At 33.1% G+C, this 24,547-nt stretch overlaps 1 protein-coding gene across 3 annotated transcripts in view; it reads right to left on the bottom strand.

Moving 5' to 3' along the window:
* Nucleotides 1-24,547, bottom strand: part of Liprin-alpha (PTPRF interacting protein alpha) — an 86,882-nt gene that overhangs the window by 41,557 nt on the left and 20,778 nt on the right. Inside the window, exon 1 of one of the 3 annotated variants that reach the window (XM_090172686.1) lies at nucleotides 8,705-8,891. The exons of the other annotated variants lie outside the window; for them this stretch is intronic. The gene's annotated coding sequence lies outside the window, so the exon portion shown is untranslated. Of the gene's footprint in view, nucleotides 1-8,704; nucleotides 8,892-24,547 lie in introns of those variants that run through there. 3 annotated transcript variants of the gene reach the window in all.

Below are 24,547 nucleotides of genomic sequence, written 5' to 3'. Positions count from 1 at the left end.
AAATATCGGAAATATTTAAGAAATATTGGAAATAAAAAATAATTACGCTTTCTAAATAAAACGCGTACCTGAGCTGTGCGGGAAAACTTTCGATTCGTAACTTCTTTCCTATATTTATATCCATAGAAATATAAAATTAACTCATCCGCCTATCCAGCTAATGTTCTTCGCTAGAAACACGTTGATTTTACAAAAAAAAAGTTTCGGAAGAAAAAAATAGTGCCTGGAAAAATACGTCGTATACTCAATTTTTACCTCTCCGAGGGGACAAAGTCCCCTAGGAGGGGTTATACAACGACCGTGTCTGTCTGTGGGTCTGTGGGTGGGTCTGTGGGTGTGTCTGTCTGTCAGGACTGCGAACGCGTTCGCATTTTCGGTGCAAAGTGTAATCACTGCGTACGCAGTTTCTCAAAGGGTTGGCAAAACCACCGTGCGACGGTGAGCGTTAACGGATGCATTTGCGGTTTGGTTTGGATGGTGTTTTTTCACTCACCGTCGTGACGGTTTGGTGTATTACGTTTTTGTAATGTTTATGCGTAGGTTGTGAGTGTTGAATTTGTTGTGTTTGTGTTCTGATGGTTGTGCATGTTGAGTCTGTTGTGTTTATATGGGCGTTTTCTCTCCAACTTCTTCTTAATGACTTTGGGACGGACCGAGTGCTGAGTGTAATGCTACCTCTCAACGTTCAATGGCAGGGTTTCCACCAGTTGTACACGGTATTCGTCTTAGTATCAATTTGCGATCGCATCGGGCGGGATTTGAACCCGAGACCTCCTGATTGACAGGCGGACGTTCTACCACAGAACCACCGACACTTGTTACGCCTTATTGAAAATTAGACCTTCAGCTTTATCGGAAGCGTATTTAATAGAGTACGAAATTTTGGTTTAATTGAAATAGAATTGAAATTGAAATTATTGCATCGAAGAAATTCTAATTTAGCGTTTCTCTATTGATTAAAAACAAATGCGCCACCCAGGTTTCGAACCCAGACCATTCGGCTTGGCAGTCGAGCGCTCTACCACAGAACCACCGATAGCTGCTTAGATTCACTGAAATTAAGACGGGCATCGTAAGCATAATAGGTAATAAAGTCTTTTTTTATTAATGAATTTATGAAGGCCTAATCTGGTATTTTTTAAAGGTTAAATCTTGTTTTAGCGCAGTCAGCCGAGATTAGAGGGTTAAAGGGTAGACCCTGTGGGTGGTCCACTTTCTTAACGACCTATATATAGTTCTGTTAATTCAAAGGAGATAATTTAACGTTAATTGCTTTAAAAGCTGGCGGTTAGTCAAGTGGCTCTCTGTGCTTTGTTGATGGTAAGGTTTTTGCTTCTTGTAAATACATTTGGTGTGGATATTTGGATATCTACGATTTCTTGGGTGTGCGAGTCATTATATGATATTGGAAATTGGACGGCATTGGTCTTTTTCATGTGGTATGCGTCACAACGTCAACAGGAAGTGAACGAGTCGTCCACTACCAGATATCTACGGTATCTTCATCAAGGGCGAGTGTTGAAATAAAATGAGCGTTAAAGATGCGGCAAGTATTTCGTAAGCGAGTAATTCCAAAAAGCCTCTGTAGATATTTCTTTCATTAAAATTTGCGTCGTATTATATTTAACTGATAAACTTGTTCTGTAAAAGGGTTTAATTCAATTGTGCATTGTTATAGTACGTCTAACTTACTGTTGTAACTACTTAACTTATGATATTCTGAATAAATTAAAATTGGTCGTTTCGTCTCAATTATTTTAATTATAATTAAAATTTTATACCGGGCGGGATAGAAATGGGTTAATATTTTTAACAAATAACTCTAAATTGCGGAGATATATCTTTAAGGGTTATCTCGATAAATTAATACCACTAGGGACAATTCTACCGAGGAGAGGTATATTTTGGCTTGCCAACTTGTTAAAACTACAAAAGCCGGGAAAAACAAGGCTTTTATATAAGTAAATATCCAACTGTAATTTTGACAGTTTAAATAGTTAGGCGGAGAAATTCACGACGGGAAATTTTGAAAAATGACGCGATGTTCAAATTCCATGACCATTTTAAGATAATTTCTGATCTGGTAAAATTAAACAATTTTTAACTTTATATTTTACTTCTATAAGAAATTAACGAATTTTCTTCGGGTGCTGTTTTTTACATAAAACTTATTTTTATTGCAACGTTTAAAAATTACCAAACCGTGTAAGAAGTTAAATAATAATTTATCACCGAATTATAGTAAAATTACCTTTCTGAAAATTTCGAGATAAAATTAAATTAGCCGAATAATCCTGACATTAAAAAAATCCTTGAAATTCCCTGACTATAGTTAAACCCGGTGTGTATCCAGTGATCGCGAGACAATAATAAAATCGTGGTCGTTCTAAGCCCACTTCATGATTCCGTGAAAAGTCCGTACCAATAAAAAGAAGAGGTTTTACCACGAAAAAAACGCAGCGACGGTCAGCCGTCGGCGCGATCAAAGGCTGGGCGAGGAACAGCGAGCGGCGCAAACCGCGCGTTCTTCGTGACTTTGGGCAAACCGCCTCGTGAAATAGGCCCTCGGCGCGGCCCGCTTAAGAGATTAAAACGCGGAAAGGATCGAAAGAAAAATACAAGCTGACCAATATTTCAGAGCGAGTTACCGTAACGGTCAACGAGAAAGAAAATGACCACCACTCGGCCCGAGGTTATTGTAAGGGTCAAACGCGAACCGGTGAACCGATGGCGAAGGTAATCGGATCAAAACTCGCGTAGATTTCTCTCGCACCCCTTTTTCTCGTCGCTCTAATCGCGTTCGAAAAGAAATGTTTTTCCCGCTGAATGGACAAGAGCCCGTCTCTCTCGCTAAAAAATACATTCCGTTCTCAGATAGTACCCACCTTCCAGGCTCGATAATGGAGGGAAATCCTTCCCGAAGTAAGTAAGCGCGCCAAACAAAGCCACAGGATCCACTAACAAATAAATGAATACGATCCCAAAATCGCCAAAATAGCTAATTCTGTAAATGACGATATATGACCACGTGTGCCTCGAAAATAAGTAAATATCACAGAAAATTTAGAAAAATTGCTACTGTATCTTTGACAAAGCTTTCACCGGGTCGCCACAGTTTTTTCACAATCAAATTCCCCGACTTTTCCAGGTTTTCCCTGACCATCTCCAGAGATTTTTCCTGACTTTTTTGTGCCAACATTTAGTATTTTTTTAGTATTTTTTTACCTATATTTTAGAAAATAATTCCTATTTGCAACCGAAATTAAATTCCACATGCCCAATTTTTGGACTAATTTTTAAAATTCCCCGACTTTTTCCTGATTTTTGGACTAATTTTTTTTAAATTCCCGACTTTTCCCTGATTTTTAGACAATTTTTAAAATTCCCCGACTTTTCCATGATTTTAAGGCATTTTTTAAAATTCCCCGGCTTTTCCCTGATTTTAGACAATTTTTAAAATTCCCCGACTTTTCCCTGATTTGTAGACAATTTTTTAAAATTCCCAGACTTTTCCCTGATTTTTAGACATTTTTTTAAAATTCCCCGACTTTTCCCCGATTTTTAGACAATTTTTTAAAATTCCCAGACTTTTCCCTGATTTTTAGACATTTTTTTAAAATTCCCCGACTTTTCCATGATTTTTAGACAATTTTTTTTAAATTCCCCGACTTTTCCCTGATTTATAGACAATTTTTGAAATTCCCCGACTTTTCCCTGATTTTCAGACAATTTTTAAAATTCCCCGACTTTTCCAGGAATTCCAGGTTTTTCAGGTACCGTTGGCAACCCTGTTTCAAATGTATCTCGAGGTTTTAAAAATTAATGTTTACGCGGGGTAATTCCAAGTAATGTACACGAGGCCATAAGAAAATTAATAATAATAATAATAATAATAATAATCAGCTAGGCTAATACCCAAGGCACCACCTTAGGCCCAAGTCATCTAGCGACTTATAATAGGCCAAAACTATTCGCTCGCTTTCGCACGAATAGAGTACACTTTTACGCCAAATACCCAAACTTCTTACATACAATAACAACAACGAATAGTTTTCTCCTAATGCCTTTAAACAGGTGGCCGGGTTACAACGCGTAGGAGGGTGGTGGCCAGCCCTTCATGCCACGCGAGCCAACAGCTCCCTACCCTCACCATTACCGTTAAACTCTACCAGTTTTTATGGAAAGGGGAATAACGATAAATATGACACTTCCTATTCTTTTAAAGCTAAATTTTCAAACTATCACCCAACTCCGAATTAGGCTAGGCGCCCACTGGCTGTCCGTTTCGTATCCGTCCTGCCTTCCACAAGGCATTGTCTCCGTTACGAAGCAAAGGCTTGTGAAAGGTAGTACGTAGACGTTACGAAGAGCAGTGAGCGCTTGGCCTTAGACTCGCAACCTAACTTACAAGGAGACATCCCGAGGTGTTTCTCCTCGATTTTATTCAAACTCGGGGGTTAAGTAGACCTTCATGTACCTTGAAAGCTTCTAAAGGGAAAAGTTTCAATTGTCATTCGTTTTGCTATGGCAACCAAAAATGTTTTTCTCAACTCAAGTTTAATCTTTCTATATACGTAAAATAGCATGGAAAAATCACGGATTGGAAACCCTTACGATTTGACCGAAATTTTAATTTACCCAATTTTATAAATATTTGCCAAAATTTTAATTATTTTGTAAATGTTAAACCGTGATTTAGAAAGTTTAAATTTGAGTTGTGAAAACATTTTAGGTAGCCATGGCAGAACGAATGGCCATTGAAACTTTTCCCTTTAGGAGCTTTCAATGTACATAAAGGTCTACTCAACCCCTGGCCCCGAATTTGAAAAAAATCTGGGAGAAACACCTCAGGATGTCTCCTTGTTAGTAGTATCTTATCCTCCTTGGCCTACAAGTTGTAACCCGGCCACCAGAATTAATGGCTTTAAAAGTCGCGTGATGACTTAGGCCTAAGGTGGTGCCTTGGGTATTAGCCTAGCTGATTATTATTATTATAGTCAGACACTAGGGAGCTCTGTGCCGAAATAAACCTTAACCGCGCAATAGCTGTGAAAATCAGTTCGGTGATAATTTCGTTAATTGTCATATAATACGTAACTTATGACGAGGCTTAAATCATATTATTACCGGAAATTAATATATTTTCTACGAAAATACGAGTACTTGACGATAGAATTTGGCTAAAATATTTTAATGATTTTTCTTCGTAGAGAAATTCGCTTAAAATTAGGAAATAATAAATTATCCGTGAAACACCTTTGAGCGGCGATTTCGGTGGATTAGTTTCGACGATAATGAATGATCCTATTACATAACGCGACAAAAAGCGGAGTGTCGCTATCCGAATAACGCCAACGAGTGTCGTAAAAGCGGGGTGCGCCGCCCTTATCCAGCCCATATTGAACGTCAGCGAGCTTATCACAAATCTACCGTAATTGGGCGCGAGGGGAGCGCCGACTCGAGTCGTGACAAGCCTCGTGTCAAGCGCCGTTCCAAGCGGGGAACACGCCACTAAGGCTGCTGACAGAAATACGCCAATGTACGCTTCGAGACACGTTCCGATTTGGGGGACTTTTAAAATTTCGCGGCTAACTGGTTTGAAAACAATTCCTGTAGATGTTTATAAAAATCAAAATCATAAGCTACATTAGGCGGTCACAATATTATCCTAATTTTTCCGAATTTTTATTTATAAAAAAAATCATCCATATATTTCCAGGGTTCGTACAAAATTCCCTGACACTTCCAAGTTTTCCCTGATCAAATTGCCAAATTTTCCCTGACCATTTTTGTAGAATAAATGAATGTTTTGAGGTAAAATCTTGAAAATATTGATTATGTATTTTTAAAACATTTTTCAAAAAATTATTTGCCTGATTTTTTTGGACCATTTTAAAATTTCCTGACCATTTGGAATCATTTTTAAATTCCATGACCATTTGGAATCATTTTTAAATTCCCTGACCATTTGGAATCATTTTTAAATTCCCTGACCATTTGGAATCATTTTTAAATTCCCTGACCATTTGGAATCATTTTTAAATTCCCTGACCATTTGGAATCATTTTTAAATTCCCTGACCATTTGGAATCATTTTTAAATTCCCCGACTTTTCCCTGACCTCTTGGAAACATTTTCAAAATACCTGACTTTTCCAGGTCGTGTACGAACCCTGATTTCATTTTCCCAACGGACTAAAATTATTGGGAAGATGACAATTATCGGAACTGATTCTCAGAATTATCGCGCTATCACAGTTTACTTCGGTACAGAGACCCCTAGTGTCTAAATATGCCGAAACGAAAATACCAAGGTGGATGACATAATTGACATTCTACTCAGTTCGGTAGCGAGCCCAAGTCGAAGACGGACAATAGTGTCAGTGCCGAAATAAAGATTCGGTCAGAAAATAAGCAGACTTTAATAGTGTCAGAGTTACGGTTAATTAGTTTATCTTACGTCACAAGATGGAGATTTATGTGTACAGTCGTAGCGTGGATTAAACCACTTCCGGCCATTGGCAATTGTCGCCACCAGCGTGCGTCTGGAGCTAACATTTTCCCCGAGAGAACTAACTCTTTAATTTTAAATCCATGGACTTAGCACGCACGCTACAATATCCTCGACTATATAAACTTAAAATTAATTTCATCTAAAAAAGAATGTTTTGTAGAGGTTAATGGTAATAGTTAGTGTAGGGAACTGTTATCTCGCGTGGCATGAAGGGCTCGCCACCACCCTCCTACGCGTTGTCACAGTTTACTTCGGTACAGAGACCCCTAGTGTCTAAATATGCCGAAACGAAAATACCAAGGTGGATGACATAATTGACATTCTACTCAGTTCGGTTGCGAGTCCAAGTCGAAGATGGACAATAGTGTCAGTGCCGAAATAAAGGCATTATAAGTCGCTCGATGACTTGGGCCTAAGGTGGTGCCAAGGGTATTAGCCTAGCTGATTATTATTATTATTACACTTTCTCAAAGGCCAGACAAAAAACCATATCCCAGATGTTGAATCAAACCTTTAAAGGCGACGCAACATGGTGGAACTCAAATATGAAAGGTCAAACGCGTGTTCGCCGCTAGACCGCGCGAAATAAAAGAAATAAAGGTGAGCTAAAACTGGCACGGTCTCGACAGCTGCGTTCTAAAAAGCGTCCAGCCGCGTTCACACTTACCCCTTAAATCGCTTCGTTTAGATAACTAGATTTCGAAACCAGCGTGAGAAATCGCTTCGTGTTGGTTCGGGAAGCAACTTGTCCAAGTCCGCTCGCTTAGAATCGCTTTCAAAACGACAAGGCGGGGAAGTCAAATTGCTCGTATTTTTCAAAATAATGGGAATAAAATTCTAAATAATGTCCAATAATATTACTGTATGTAAAGTAAACACGATTAACTAATTGTTTTGGGATACATTTTAGTATTTTCAAAATTCTAGTCATAATTTGAAATGGCGAACCGGGCTGAATAGATTTCGCACGTGTGAACCAAGAATTATCGTCGGCGGTCAAAACTGGCATACAAACCGACCTTAACTGGGTTTTAGACTCTAGTGTGAACGTGGCTGCAGTGCCGTGCTCGAACCAGTTACGACGCAATGGCCTTCCACATTTTTTTTACACAAACGCGAAAACTAAAGTTTGTTTGGATCTAAAACCGTAGTTTCTACAATTAAAACGATATAAAGATATACGTATTACGACAACTCGTACCTCGATAAATTTTTTTGTTTCAAACCGCGGCACGTAGCGCCGTTATTTGGCTCTTGGTTCCGAGAAGAAATAGAGCGTGTAGTCTGTGGCTCGAACATTCTACACCGTGTTTGGAACGCGTACACGCCTTTTAAATTGTAGTCGATATATTAAAAGCGTTGCCCAAACATTCGCTTCAATCCCCACGTATTTTACCACAGATTTAAAATAAAAAATCGCGAAGCTTTTAATATTAAATGGGTAATCCTACGCCGCGTTTAAAACGGCGCGATTATATCCAGCCGAACTTCCGAAAATGTATTTATTCGCTCGTTAAACAAGTTAATCAATACAGAATCAACACCAAGGCATCCGGAAGCGTAATCAATTTGAAAAAGCGAGGCTTTGTTGGCCTTGTTTCGAATAAAAGGTTTCATTTAATATACCCTAATCACATAAATCTCAAAATAGTAAAAATTTATAAATAAAAAATGAGTTGGGCGTGGCCAAATTTTTAAGTAGTTGGGCTTAAAGAAAGTAAACGAGCCACGTGGTATCCGCGCGTTCCAAAGATGATTTTCGTTAAATCCAGAATGCATTCGGGTTCCTAAGAATATGGCTGAGTTTCTATAACCCACCCCTTTATTTAGCGAAAATTCGTCTGTTGTTGACAATCTATAAAAACGTCGAGCGCCATCTATATTTACGTTTTGTAAATAGAAAATAAAAAAATAAAAGCTGACGAACTTACACTTCGAAGTGTGGGAGGGTATTACCGGAAGCTTAAGTTACACTACTATATTCTTAGGTACCCGAAGGCCTTCTCCGGGAAATGAATAATGCGAACAGACACTCGCCACGCTTTTCAAATATTTTTAAATATTAATTTCCCAAAAACCTAACATCGCTGAATTCATCATTATTAATTTAAAAAGTGTGTCCGCGTGCAACAAGAACACGATGACATACCCAAAAATACAAAATAAAAACGTCAAAAATTTTAAACCTTACTAGATCCTCAAAAACATATAGATATATTCCTCGGTAATTTAACCGCACAAAATTGTCTAAAACACGCACCAAAGCTTTAAAAAAAAACCAGCGAAAAATGTGAAACGCGGTACAGGGTGATACGAGCGCGAACGTTTCTTTCGTTTTATTTTTTCCCAAACGGGCGCACACTTGTTTCCGCGTGGCTCGTGCGATGCCTAGTGTCTGGCGGGAAAGCCGACTGGGGTGGGCTGCGGACGCGGCAGCCTCGAATGAAGGTGGGGTGCGGGGGGGGGGGGCATCGCCTCGGGGAGGGGGCGGCACAGGAGGGGGGGAGACAGGGCCACCCCCGAACTCGTAATAGCGTAAATGGAATCGCCAGTGCAAGGCCGAAACAGAGACATCTATCGGATGCAATTTCGCAAGAGGCCGATGGGACGAAACGTTGCAAATTCAACGGAGAAATACGCCTGGAAGAATTCTTCTCCGAAGAACTTTATCGACGCAGGTGCAGTCAGTTATTATTGTCCAAGTTTAAATGGAGAGTTTAAATTGATCGTTAGCGGTAAGATACGTGATCAGAGCTGGCTAATTATTAGCGTATACACAGCCATTACCATTACTACAACGCTGTGAAAACGTAATCGCCTTTTTGACCAGCCCCGACGCTAGAGGGGGCACTTATTTAGGAAAACAGCAAACAGGTGCTTTTAAATTATGATCTCAAACGAATTCCCAAAAGTAACGTCAGTGGGAAAATCTAATAACTTCAGGTTAAAAAGCAGCAACATTTCGCCTTTCGACAACTGTTTTTCGCCGTTCCCAGACGGCAATGCATCGGGGAATTACGTAAAAAGTAAATTGTTTACCGACATATACCCTTAGTACGTACTACTTCGAAGGAACGTTAAAGGTATTACGTCTTAGTTCAGTCGCTGAAAAACGACCCAGTTCTTTTTAGTTAGAAGTATAACTCCGGGATTCTACCAGAAAAGAGCCGAGTAGATTTCCTTTCGGCATATTAATTGCGAAGGCCTAAGTAGAAAGTTTTCGCTATTTTTACTTTTAATTAAAAAAAACTTCCCGCAAACCGATGGGCAGGTCACTTCCTTGATTAACGACGCACCCCTCAAAAGATTAAATCCGATTTAATCGTGATTATTTTGTTTAAATTAAATTTAATCACGATTAAGTTGATTAAATCTGATTAACATGATTAAATCTGATTAAAATGATTAAATCTGTTTAAAATGATTAAATCCTGATTAAAAAATTTATATCGTGATTAGTATGATTAAATCGTACTTTAGTTTTGATTTTAATGATAAATTCTCTTTTCAACCGATTATATTGATTAAATCGTGATTAAAATGATTAAATCGTGATTAAAATGATTAAATCGTGATTAAAATGATTAAATCGTGATTAAAATGATTAAATCGTGATTAAAATGATTAAATCGTGATTAAAATGATTAAATCTAATTAAAATGATTAAATCTAATTAAAATGATTAAATATAATTAAAATGATTAAATCTAATTAAAATGATTAAATCTAATTAAAATGATTAAATCTAATTAAAATGATTAAATCTAATTAAAATGATTAAATCTAATTAAAAGGTTAGATCATGATTAGAATGATTAAATCTAATTAAAAGGTTAGATCATGATTAGAATGATTAAATCTCGTTTAAATCGTGAATAGATTTTCTAATCTTGATTAGATTTTTTAATCTTGATAACGCTGATTTAATCACGATTACCCTGATTTAATCATTTTACTATGATTAAGACGCACCCAAAATGGAAGTGACCTGCCCCTCGCCGCAAACTAAGATACGCGTAAGCCGATATGATTAATTTCACCTCTTGTGGACAGTCCCCTTTTCATTATTTGACGGACCGTGGGTTAAATCTTACCACCGTTAATTAATCCCAAAGGAATGTTGAAATAATAAGGGTCAGTTACAATGTTAATAATACAATTATTATAATTATGTTTTATAATTTTAACTTCCACGCTCTACATTAATGGATTCGTGCTTCTGGGTATATCGTTAACACGTTAATTATGGAAAATAAATTTCCTTTTCAACAGAACAATAGAGCGAAAATAGGCAAGTGTCAATCAACGCCAAACTGGCATTGTCAATAGCGCGAACCTATCACCGGGATTGTCTAAGAAATCAATTACAGTACACGCCCAATATTATTTGGGCGTTTCAATAATAGCAAGAATTTAATTATACTTTGGGAGAATGACTATCTTGTACACGATTTTCTTCGTGTTCACCTTAAGGTCTGCCCGAGGGGGTAGCCACTTCGAAAAAAATTGTACACCAGATTTTTGATTTCCAAATATTTCCGATATTTCTTAAAATTTTTCCGATATTTTAAAATTTTTCCGATATTTAAAAATTTTTCCGATATTTAAATTTTTTTCCGATATTTAAAAATTTTTCCGATATTTAAAAATTTTTCCGATATTTAAAATTTTTTCCGATATTTAAAATTTTTTCTGATATTTAAAATTTTTTCCGATATTTAAAAATTTTCCCGATATTTAAAAATTTTCCCGATATTTAAAAATTTTCCCGATATTTAAAAATTTTCCCGATATTTTAAAATTTTCCCGATATTTTAAAATTTTTCGATATTTTAGAAATATTTCCGATATTTCTTAAACATTTCCGTATTTTCTTAAATATTTCCGTATTTTCTTAAATATTTCCGTATTTTCTTAAATATTTCTGACATTTCTTTAATATTTCCGATATTTCTTAAACATTTCCGATATTTCTAGATTTACAATAATTATTTCGATCTCTCGAGATTTCCTTATATTTCTTTGGACTTCTCGATTTTTTGAAATATCGAAAATATTTCCGTTTCTCTAGATTTCCAATATTTATCCTGGATTACCAATGATTCTTATTTTTCTTGTAGATTTCTAGATTTTCGGAAATAATTATTTCAATTTATCATTGTTTGTACACCAGATTTCTGAAGTGGCTACCCCAGTATGCTCCTCCCCTTAAAAGGCAATCAAATAGGCTCGACATCTCATTGGTTCCCCTGATACGTACGTCAGCCTACAGGAAAGGGGAAATACTAAGCGACGAAAGGATTAGAGAGGGGCGTGGTTTTTCTTTCAGGGAATCACGAGGCGAACCAAGTGCCAGTAGCATATTCTTCGTTAACCCGCATACATTCTTGGTATAGATTAATGTGGAGAAAACAAGATGTCACGGACATTTAAGTACACACCATCCCCCGAATGTAACTATATTTTAAATATTAAACTTAAATTTGAAAATATTTCTAATCATCTTGTACATTAACTTAATAAACCCAAGAGGAATTTTATCGAAAATTAATTTTTCGAGTTACCTGTTTTTGGAAATAAGGTAGCGAAACGCAAATGTTTTTTTTTGGAGTTAGATGGCGCCTGCATCAATTGGTACGAAATGAGGTTCCGCGAATTGGCCTGAAATCTCACTTAAATAATAATTTCTTAATGCAACCGAAAACGTAGTTAAGAAATGATCAGTACTAATTAAAAATATAATTTTCAACCAAGTCTATAATTTTATGTAAAAAAGTATATAGATTTAAAGTCGAATATCGCCATATAGCACTAAAATGGGCAAATGAGCAACTTGTGGGCCCTCGATCTCCACAATTCATAACGGGCTACCGAGGGAATAATATTTCCTTTGAATTGAGATATCCCTGGCCCTTCTAAAACAGGCCCCAAAAAATCGGTTGCTCACCTAACCTAACCTAACTACCAACTGATATCATTTACCATCGGTTACCTGTATTTTTAATAAAATATTCATAATTTAAAAAATAACAAAATAAAGTCAATTTCGGTATATTTACTATTGTTGTAAGGCTAAACATTTACCGTATTTTTCCGAAAAAAAGTTTTAATTCCATGATTAGTCTAATACATTGTTTGCAAATTTAAATAAAGCGGCATTTTCGCCTCATTTTTTCGAATGTAAAAGTAAAACTAAACCTCTAGACTAGTTTAAACTGATTAACAATGTAACACTATTAATGTTTTATAGTATATTTACTGTTATTAGACATTTTATATCGATAAAAAGTTAAAAACATTAAAAACCCTTAAAAAGTAATTTACGTTTCAATTTTTCCGCATTTTATTTTTTCCGGAAAATTAACAACTCTAATATTTACTAATTTAAGGTGTGGGAATTAAAAATTCCGATTTTGAATATCAAAGCATTGGCGGCGCCCCCAAAAATTGAGCGCCCCCGAGTTTTGGCGGATGGTTACGGGACTGCGCCACAATTCTTGAAGAGTTATGTGGAATACGGCGGCATCGGCTACACTGTACGTGGGCGCAGTACACACAAATCCCTCAAATTAACAACTCTAATATTTACTAATTTAAGGTGTGGGAGTTAAAAATTACGATTTTTAAAATCAAGGCATTGGCGGCACCCCCAAAAATTGAGCGCCCCCGAGTTTTGGCGGCTGGTTACGGGACTGCGCCACAATTCTTGAAGAGTTATGTGGAATACGGCGGCATCGGCTACACAGTACGTGGGCGCAGTACACACAAATCCCTCAGGGATTGGTGTGTAAAAAAACCGAGAATATTAGCTAGTTTCTTTTAATCAACTAGTCCGAAGGCCCAGTGAGCGGCGAAAAGAATGAGAGAAAAGTGAAAGGAATCAAATAGAATCTGATCTTAATCCGAGGCCGAACTAACGAGCCCGCGGAAGGGAAAACAAACGTTACACCGCTTAGGCAATTTCGGCCCGATTCTTTCCAACATTGGAAATTCAATCACGTTACGCCGTACGCGCGCGCTTAAAACGAGCGCCATTTTCAGTGAAAGCCTCCGTCTCAAAGCTAATAACGAGAAACGAGCGGTATCTCGCCAGTTTCTCATTACATCTCGGGGCAAACGCGCATCGCCTTTCGAGCGAATTGTCCAATCTCGTTTTCTAACAACGATCCTAATTTGAATTTCTTTCGTTTAAAAAAATTAAGAAAATTTATGCGCATAATTTACTTTTGGAAATTTTTTTCACGGGTAAAAAAGGTTCGGGAAAAACTCCCTCTCCTCCGCTTATCTCTAAAAATTGAGAATTGGGCGCTGAAAATGAAATTTCGCATTCAAAAGGTGGTGGGAAGAAGTATCGGCTCACTCGGGAATATGGTCATTACGGCGGCGGCCACGAGGCTTCGTAGCTCTCGTCTTTTGAAAGAACGACCATTTCCTCGATTCAATACCAAATATTACTTTTGTTCGTAGCGAAACCCGAATTACGTCTTTCGGACCGCGTTGAGGAGACCGAATTTGGGTAGAACACTAGAGGTGTACAAATACCATTTTTTGGAGTAGAAGGAAAGTGAGGGTGTGGCATCGATCCCGGGTTCGGGTTTGGGTTCGGGATCGAAATCCGGGATTTAAGGGATGAAATGGGGGTAAAATCATCGAAAAGTCAATGTATTTAGGGTATTTCTCGCGACGATTTGTTTTCCCGTATATCAACATATTGTGTCCAGGCCAACTTGTTCATTTATCTACGCTTATCTCGAAAGATACTTGAACGTATATCTTATCAAGTTTTATCGTACGGAATAAGTTGAAATGATGTAAAAATTGATAACCTAGGCGACGCGTGCGCAGATTACCCCGGGGGACGCGGTTAATTTGAATTGAAGTGTTTTGACGTCATGGAATATTCGTTGTTAAAGTAGAATGGAAATATTTTTAAACTTCATTTTAATATCATTGTAGTATGCTTGACACTTGAACCAATCTCACGAGTATTTCTTAAAACGAATATCTCGATCGCGTTTTATCGTACGAAATAAGTAGAAATTATGTAAGTTGTATGATACTTGATAACCTAGGCAGGAAGATAGCGCGCGCGTGCGTGGATTACCTGGGAGGCGTGGATTACCTGGGAGGCGCGGATTGCCCGGGCGCGCGGTTAATTTGAATTTAAAACATGGATTCCCTCTCCGAAATAATTCATGTACCCAAAATTGGACCGCAAGTTTTTTTCTTTTAGGGGAATCTCTATGGGAGTTTAACATTACAATAAAGCTAATAGGTCCAGTTTGGGGTACTTTTGGTCCGAAATGGGATACATAGGGCCGAAAATGGTGACTTTGGTCGTTTTAAGGGTACTTTTTTTCTATTTTGGTCCATTTTTGGGTACATCAGAAAAGCAGTTGGAAAAACGAAGAGCCTTATTTTTTTTTTCCCACCCATCTCCAAACTCCAAAAATTTATTGCTTTAATTTATTTATCGCTTCCGTAGGTATAAAATAAGATAAAAACCACTTACCTATATTTTAATTACGGTAAATTAAAAATACTTAATTAGTGTACTAAGTTACGTTTAAAAGAACCTTTTGTAACAATTCCAATATGTAAATATAGGTATAAGGATTGAAAAAATACTTAAAGTGGTTTTACTGATAAACTCTAAAGGAATTTAACTTTAAAGGGTATCTTAGATTATTGTTTTTAATTTTATTCAAGTTGAAAACGTATTAAGAGTCCTTCAAAGTACTATAAAAGGATTTTATTTACGAACTTAATTCATATTTTCTTCAAACTTTCAATTCGCTTTTATTACTATTTAAATACGGTAAAATATAATTCTTATACACAAATATAGTCAGAAAGATACTATAAAACACTAAAATTAAAATTAAATTAAATTTGTGTGGATAAGATTTGTAAATATCATTTTGAAACTAATAACTTTCACGCTTTATTTAAGTCAAGCCAATAAAAACAATTACCTATATTTTAAATACGGTAAAATATAAATACATTTCCGATATGTAAATAGGTAGAATAACACTATGAAAAGTTCCTTTTTCTTCTTTTAATACGACAACACACAACTCTGATACGCAAATATATAAAGAAAATATAAAAAAAAATTTACTCTACGTTCGATACGTTAAAATACATTTCCGATACACAAATATAGATAAAGAAATACTATAAAATGTAAAAAGGAAGAAAAATACTACACATTAACCATTATGAATTTAAGCTTACAACATCCTTCACGTATAGAGCATAACATATATGTTCAGAGTTAACTTGTCTCCTCGTTATCTTTATCGCATGTGTTTTAAATAGCGTATGGAATAAGTTAAGAATGTACTGAAATGGTGTATGTTTAAACCTCGTAGAATAAAGAGTAAAACATATGTTCAGAGTCGGCTTGATTACTAAAGCGAATAACACAGAGACGTTTCCGGTGTAGTCACGTAGGAAGAAAAATACTACAACACTCTCTATACTCTACATTCAACACGTTAAAATATACTTCCGAAATGCCAATATAGGTAGTAAAATACTACAAAATCTCTATACTTTACCTTCAATACGTTAAATTACATTCCAATATGTAAATATAGGAGGAAAATACTACAAAAGCCTCTTTTCTTGGCGTTCAATATGATAAAATAGATTTCTGAAATGCAAATGTAGGTAGTAAATACTGCAAAATCTCTATACTCTACCTTCAATACGTTAAATTACATTCCAATATGTAAATATAGGTAGTAAATACTACAAAAGCCTCTTTTCTTGGCGTTCAATATGTTAAAATAGATTTCTGAAATGCAAATATAGGTAGTAAATACTACAAAAGCCTCTTTTCTTGGCGTTCAATATGTTAAAATAGATTTCTGAAATGCAAATATAGGTAGTAATTACTACAATTTAAAAAACGTTGGTAAAAAGAATATCATTTTAACTTATTTAATTGTGTTTTTTACCCAACCAAGCATTTATTTGAATAAAAGTGGTATTTATTTAAATAACCAATAGTTAAATAAAAATTGTTAAATGTTTAAATAATCGAAAGTGAACAAGCCTATTTTTTAAATAAAACAAACAGACTTTAGAGTTGATAAGATTTGTAAATATCATTTGAAACTAATAATTTTCACGCTTTATTTAAGTCAAGCAATTACATTTTTAAAAATGAAAGAAGTTAAACAATATAAAAATTTGTAAATATTGTAAATATTTTTAGGTAATAAAGAAATTAAGAAATGTTTTAATTAAAATATCTTTCATTTTCTACTACATTTTTAAAAATGAAAGAAGTTTAACAATATAATTATTCTAATATAATTTCAAAATCAGGTATTATTTAAAGTACAAATGCATAATTTAGTGAAGCAATTCTTATTTAAATACTTTTATTTAATTAATTTGTGTATCTGAAATGCATTTATTGAAAAATAAGTGGGTTTTACTATTTATCACGGTTTTTTATATATATATATATATATATATATATATATATATATATATATTGGAATTGTTACAAAAGGTTCTTTTAAACGTAACTTAGTACATTAATTTATTTTGGAAGTTCAAAACGTATTAAGAGCCCTTCAGAGTACTATAAAAGGATTTCATTTACAAACTAAATTAATATTTTCTTCAAACTTTCAATTCGTTATAATTCGAATTTAAATGAAAACATCATGGATTATAGGTGCGTAATCTACTATTAGACCGAACGGATTAAAAAATACTTAAAGTAAGTGGTTTTACTGATAAACTAAAGGAATTTAACTTTAAAGGGTATCTTAGATTATTGTTTTTAATATTATTCAAATTCAAAACGTATAAAGAGTCCTTCAAAGTAATTTAAAAGAATTTTATTTACGAACTAAATCCATATTTTAGAAGTTAGTTTGTATGAAATACTTACTAATACCTGAAAAATGGACTTTAGAGTTGATAAGATTTGTAAATATCATTTGAAACTAATAATTTTCACGCTTTATTTAAGTCAAGCAATTACATTTTTAAAAATGAAAGAAGTTAAACAATATAAAAATTTGTAAATATTGTAAATATTTTTAGGTAATAAAGAAATTAAGAAATGTTTTAATTAAAATATCTTTCATTTTCTACTACATTTTTAAAAATGAAAGAAGTTTAACAATATAATTATTCTAATATAATTTCAAAATCAGGTATTATTTAAAGTACAAATGCATAATTTAGTGAAGCAATTCTTATTTAAATACTTTTATTTAATTAATTTGTGTATCTGAAATGTATTAATTGAAAAATAAGTGGGTTTTACTATTTATCACGGTTTTTTATATATATACATATATATTGGAATTGTTACAAAAGGTTCTTTTAAACGTAACTTAGTACATTAATTTATTTTGGAAGTTCAAAACGTATTAAGAGCCCTTCAGAGTACTATAAAAGGATTTCATTTACAAACTAAATTAATATTTTCTTCAAACTTTCAATTCGTTATAATTTGAATTTAAATGAAAACATCATGGATTATAGGTGCGTAATCTACTATTAGACCGAACTAATTAAAAAAAATACTTAAAGTAAGTGGTTTTACTGATAAACTCTAAAGGAATTTTGGAATTTTCTAGAATAGCAAAGTAAAACTAAAACGTAAACCAAGTTTAAAACGAAACTAATAACTGGGAGAAAGGTTGAAGTAAGTAATTTTTTTGATTTTTCGTTTTTTAATTTTTGAGTTCCCTATATTATTATAAACTAAATTAAATATAATTTTTGAAAATTTGTGATAAAAGATCTGCTCCTTCGTGTTTTACATATATTTAAAAACTCGAGATTTTAATGAATTGTTTTCAAAGCATGAAAAATATAGCAGATCCTTTGATTTTAATTGTAGTTAGTAGTTACTTAAAAAAAAAAGTCGCTAGCTGACTTGGAGCTGGTGTAGTTAAATTTTAAAAATGTGTATTTTAAATTTTGTTTGTAAAAGTTTTTTTTGAAAAAGTTTAGTATTATAGTTTAAATTTATTAAATAAAATAAAATATAAATTATACATTTGGTTTAGTATTTTACTATTGCAAGTAAAATTAATAGTAATTACAATTACTTTTTTAGGTTTTTTTTGACCAATATGCAAACTATTTAGTTATTTCAAAAACAAATACGTCGAATTATTTGGTATTCGAAATACTATTGGTTAGTTTTTATATCTTTAATTTTATTTTTCAGAACAATTTCTCTTTGTCTAGCTTCTTCTAACTTTAATTTAGATGGCCTTAAAGCCAAGTATTTAACAAATTTTGTAACCAAGTAGATGGAGCTTTAAACAATTTTTCTGTCATGTAGTCAAGGAAATGTTCAAATATACGTGTATTTGGTCATTTTGATGGTCAAATAGCCCAGTATGGAACTGCGAGATGATAGTCAGACATTGAGACGCGGGTGGCGCCCGTGCCCCAGCGTCCGCGCCAGCCCCGTCGGTGCCCCATTTCACATTTCAGACGTCGACGGAGGCTCGGGGCACCATCAGGGCGAGGGCGCGGACGCTGGGGCACGGGCGCCACCCGCGTCTCAATGTCTGACTATCATCTTGCAGTTCCATACTGGGCTATTTGACCATCAAAATGACCAAATACACGTATATTTGAACATTTCCTTGACTACATGACTGAAAAATTGTTTAAAGCTCCATCTACTTGGTTACAAAATTTGTTAAATACTTGGCTTTAAGGCCATCTAAATTAAAGTTAGAAGAAGCTAGACAAAGAGAAATTGTTCTGAAAAATAAAATTAAAGATATAAAAACTAACCAATAGTATTTCGAATACCAAATAATTCGACGTATTTGTTTTTGAAATAACTAAATAGTTTGCATATTGGTCAAAAAAAACCTAAAAAAGTAATTGTAATTACTATTAATTTTACTTGCAATAGTAAAATACTAAACCAAATGTATAATTTATATTTTATTTTATTTAATAAATTTAAACTATAATACTAAACTTTTTCAAAAAAAACTTTTACAAACAAAATTTAAAATACACATTTTTAAAATTTAACTACACCAGCTCCAAGTCAGCTAGCGACTTTTTTTTTTAAGTAACTACTAACTACAATTAAAATCAAAGGATCTGCTATATTTTTCATGCTTTGAAAACAATTCATTAAAATCTCGAGTTTTTAAATATATGTAAAACACGAAGGAGCAGATCTTTTATCACAAATTTTCATAAATTATATTTAATTTAGTTTATAATAATATAGGGAACTCAAAAATTAAAAAACGAAAAATCAAAAAAATTACTTACTTCAACCTTTCTCCCAGTTATTAGTTTCGTTTTAAACTTGGTTTACGTTTTAGTTTTACTTTGCTATTCTAGAAAATTCCAAAATTCCTTTAGAGTTTATCAGTAAAACCACTTACTTTAAGTATTTTTTTTAATTAGTTCGGTCTAATAGTAGATTACGCACCTATAATCCATGATGTTTTCATTTAAATTCAAATTATAACGAATTGAAAGTTTGAAGAAAATATTAATTTAGTTTGTAAATGAAATCCTTTTATAGTACTCTGAAGGGCTCTTAATACGTTTTGAACTTCCAAAATAAATTAATGTACTAAGTTACGTTTAAAAGAACCTTTTGTAACAATTCCAATATATATGTATATATATAAAAAACCGTGATAAATAGTAAAACCCACTTATTTTTCAATTAATACATTTCAGATACACAAATTAATTAAATAAAAGTATTTAAATAAGAATTGCTTCACTAAATTATGCATTTGTACTTTAAATAATACCTGATTTTGAAATTATATTAGAATAATTATATTGTTAAACTTCTTTCATTTTTAAAAATGTAGTAGAAAATGAAAGATATTTTAATTAAAACATTTCTTAATTTCTTTATTACCTAAAAATATTTACAATATTTACAAATTTTTATATTGTTTAACTTCTTTCATTTTTAAAAATGTAATTGCTTGACTTAAATAAAGCGTGAAAATTATTAGTTTCAAATGATATTTACAAATCTTATCAACTCTAAAGTCCATTTTTCAGGTATTAGTAAGTATTTCATACAAACTAACTTCTAAAATATGGATTTAGTTCGTAAATAAAATTCTTTTAAATTACTTTGAAGGACTCTTTATACGTTTTGAATTTGAATAATATTAAAAACAATAATCTAAGATACCCTTTAAAGTTAAATTCCTTTAGTTTATCAGTAAAACCACTTACTTTAAGTATTTTTTAATCCGTTCGATCTAATAGTAGATTACGCACCTATAATCCATGATGTTTTCATTTAAATTCGAATTATAACGAATTGAAAGTTTGAAGAAAATATTAATTTAGTTTGTAAATGAAATCCTTTTATAGTACTCTGAAGGGCTCTTAATACGTTTTGAACTTCCAAAATAAATTAATGTACTAAGTTACGTTTAAAAGAACCTTTTGTAACAATTCCAATATATATATATATATATATATATATATATATATATATATATATAAAACCGTGATAAATAGTAAAACCCACTTATTTTTCAATAAATACATTTCAGATACACAAATTAATTAAATAAAAGTATTTAAATAAGAATTGCTTCACTAAATTATGCATTTGTACTTTAAATAATACCTGATTTTGAAATTATATTAGAATAATTATATTGTTAAACTTCTTTCATTTTTAAAAATGTAGTAGAAAATGAAAGATATTTTAATTAAAACATTTCTTAATTTCTTTATTACCTAAAAATATTTACAATATTTACAAATTTTTATATTGTTTAACTTCTTTCATTTTTAAAAATGTAATTGCTTGACTTAAATAAAGCGTGAAAATTATTAGTTTCAAATGATATTTACAAATCTTATCAACTCTAAAGTCTGTTTGTTTTATTTAAAAAATAGGCTTGTTCACTTTCGATTATTTAAACATTTAACAATTTTTATTTAACTATTGGTTATTTAAATAAATACCACTTTTATTCAAATAAATGCTTGGTTGGGTAAAAAACACAATTAAATAAGTTAAAATGATATTCTTTTTACCAACGTTTTTTAAATTGTAGTAATTACTACCTATATTTGCATTTCAGAAATCTATTTTAACATATTGAACGCCAAGAAAAGAGGCTTTTGTAGTATTTACTACCTATATTTGCATTTCAGAAATCTATTTTAACATATTGAACGCCAAGAAAAGAGGCTTTTGTAGTATTTACTACCTATATTTACATATTGGAATGTAATTTAACGTATTGAAGGTAGAGTATAGAGATTTTGCAGTATTTACTACCTACATTTGCATTTCAGAAATCTATTTTATCATATTGAACGCCAAGAAAAGAGGCTTTTGTAGTATTTTCCTCCTATATTTACATATTGGAATGTAATTTAACGTATTGAAGGTAAAGTATAGAGATTTTGTAGTATTTTACTACCTATATTGGCATTTCGGAAGTATATTTTAACGTGTTGAATGTAGAGTATAGAGAGTGTTGTAGTATTTTTCTTCCTACGTGACTACACCGGAAACGTCTCTGTGTTATTCGCTTTAGTAATCAAGCCGACTCTGAACATATGTTTTACTCTTTATTCTACGAGGTTTAAACATACACCATTTCAGTACATTCTTAACTTATTCCATACGCTATTTAAAACACATGCGATAAAGATAACGAGGAGACAAGTTAACTCTGAACATATATGTTATGCTCTATACGTGAAGGATGTTGTAAGCTTAAATTCATAATGGTTAATGTGTAGTATTTTTCTTCCTTTTTACATTTTATAGTATTTCTTTATCTATATTTGTGTATCGGAAATGTATTTTAACGTATCGAACGTAGAGTAAATTTTTTTTTATATTTTCTTTATATATTTGCGTATCAGAGTTGTGTGTTGTCGTATTAAAAGAAGAAAAAGGAACTTTTCATAGTGTTATTCTACCTATTTACATATCGGAAATGTATTTATATTTTACCGTATTTAAAATATAGGTAATTGTTTTTATTGGCTTGACTTAAATAAAGCGTGAAAGTTATTAGTTTCAAAATGATATTTACAAATCTTATCCACACAAATTTAATTTAATTTTAATTTTAGTGTTTTATAGTATCTTTCTGACTATATTTGTGTATAAGAATTATATTTTACCGTATTTAAATAGTAATAAAAGCGAATTGAAAGTTTGAAGAAAATATGAATTAAGTTCGTAAATAAAATCCTTTTATAGTACTTTGAAGGACTCTTAATACGTTTTCAACTTGAATAAAATTAAAAACAATAATCTAAGATACCCTTTAAAGTTAAATTCCTTTAGAGTTTATCAGTAAAACCACTTTAAGTATTTTTTCAATCCTTATACCTATATTTACATATTGGAATTGTTACAAAAGGTTCTTTTAAACGTAACTTAGTACACTAATTAAGTATTTTTAATTTACCGTAATTAAAATATAGGTAAGTGGTTTTTATCTTATTTTATACCTACGGAAGCGATAAATAAATTAAAGCAATAAATTTTTGGAGTTTGGAGATGGGTGGGAAAAAAAAAATAAGGCTCTTCGTTTTTCCAACTGCTTTTCTGATGTACCCAAAAATGGACCAAAATAGAAAAAAAGTACCCTTAAAACGACCAAAGTCACCATTTTCGGCCCTATGTATCCCATTTCGGACCAAAAGTACCCCAAACTGGACCTATTAGCTTTATTGTAATGTTAAACTCCCATAGAGATTCCCCTAAAAGAAAAAAACTTGCGGTCCAATTTTGGGTACATGAATTATTTCGGAGAGGGAATCCATGTTTTAAATTCAAATTAACCGCGCGCCCGGGCAATCCGCGCCTCCCAGGTAATCCACGCCTCCCAGGTAATCCACGCACGCGCGCGCTATCTTCCTGCCTAGGTTATCAAGTATCATACAACTTACATAATTTCTACTTATTTCGTACGATAAAACGCGATCGAGATATTCGTTTTAAGAAATACTCGTGAGATTGGTTCAAGTGTCAAGCATACTACAATGATATTAAAATGAAGTTTAAAAATATTTCCATTCTACTTTAACAACGAATATTCCATGACGTCAAAACACTTCAATTCAAATTAACCGCGTCCCCCGGGGTAATCTGCGCACGCGTCGCCTAGGTTATCAATTTTTACATCATTTCAACTTATTCCGTACGATAAAACTTGATAAGATATACGTTCAAGTATCTTTCGAGATAAGCGTAGATAAATGAACAAGTTGGCCTGGACACAATATGTTGATATACGGGAAAACAAATCGTCGCGAGAAATACCCTAAATACATTGACTTTTCGATGATTTTACCCCCATTTCATCCCTTAAATCCCGGATTTCGATCCCGAACCCAAACCCGAACCCGGGATCGATGCCACACCCTCACTTTCCTTCTACTTTTTGGGGATCGAATCGAATATCAAATATTTTTTTCGAGGCCAGTCAAATACCAAATCGAATATTTAAAACGTCAAATAATTTGGTCGAATATTTTTAGGTAAAAAATCCAAGCCAGTTAACTTTTCCAAGCGCTATTCGATTTGGTATTCGATCGAATTATTTGGTCTTACCAAATAATTTGCACACCCCTATAGAGCACTTAAAGTAACATACAGGGTTTTAAATTCCCTGGCCATTTTTAGAGCTATTCTCCGACCTTTTTAAAGCAAACACTGGGACAGTTTTTGCTTTACATTTTACTTTTGTCAGAGGTTATATTTTAGTATAACTAAAACATTTTATCGCGACGTTTACAAAATTTAATTGTTTTGATCACTAGTGATCGTCCGGCGATCCTGACCCTGGCCCGGTAAGTTTTCAACCCCGACCCGATTTCGTTTTTGGTTTTATTTTTACTTTTAAATAGATGCGCTACTTTTGAATGAGTTTTGTCCCTTTTGTAGTTAGAAAACGATTAACAATAAAAATTCCAAAAACTTCGAAACGAACCGGTTTTTACACACAATCCTAAGGATTTGTGTGTATTAGTCTCACGTACTGTGTAGCCG

The sequence above is a fragment of the Leiobunum rupestre genome, chromosome 4 (genome assembly GCF_980474605.1).
Source record: "Leiobunum rupestre chromosome 4, qqLeiRupe1.1.hap1, whole genome shotgun sequence".
Classification (NCBI taxonomy): Eukaryota; Metazoa; Arthropoda; class Arachnida; order Opiliones; family Sclerosomatidae; genus Leiobunum; species Leiobunum rupestre.
The sequence above is the reverse complement of the archived record's forward strand: the minus strand, read 5'-3'. Positions and strand labels throughout refer to the sequence as shown.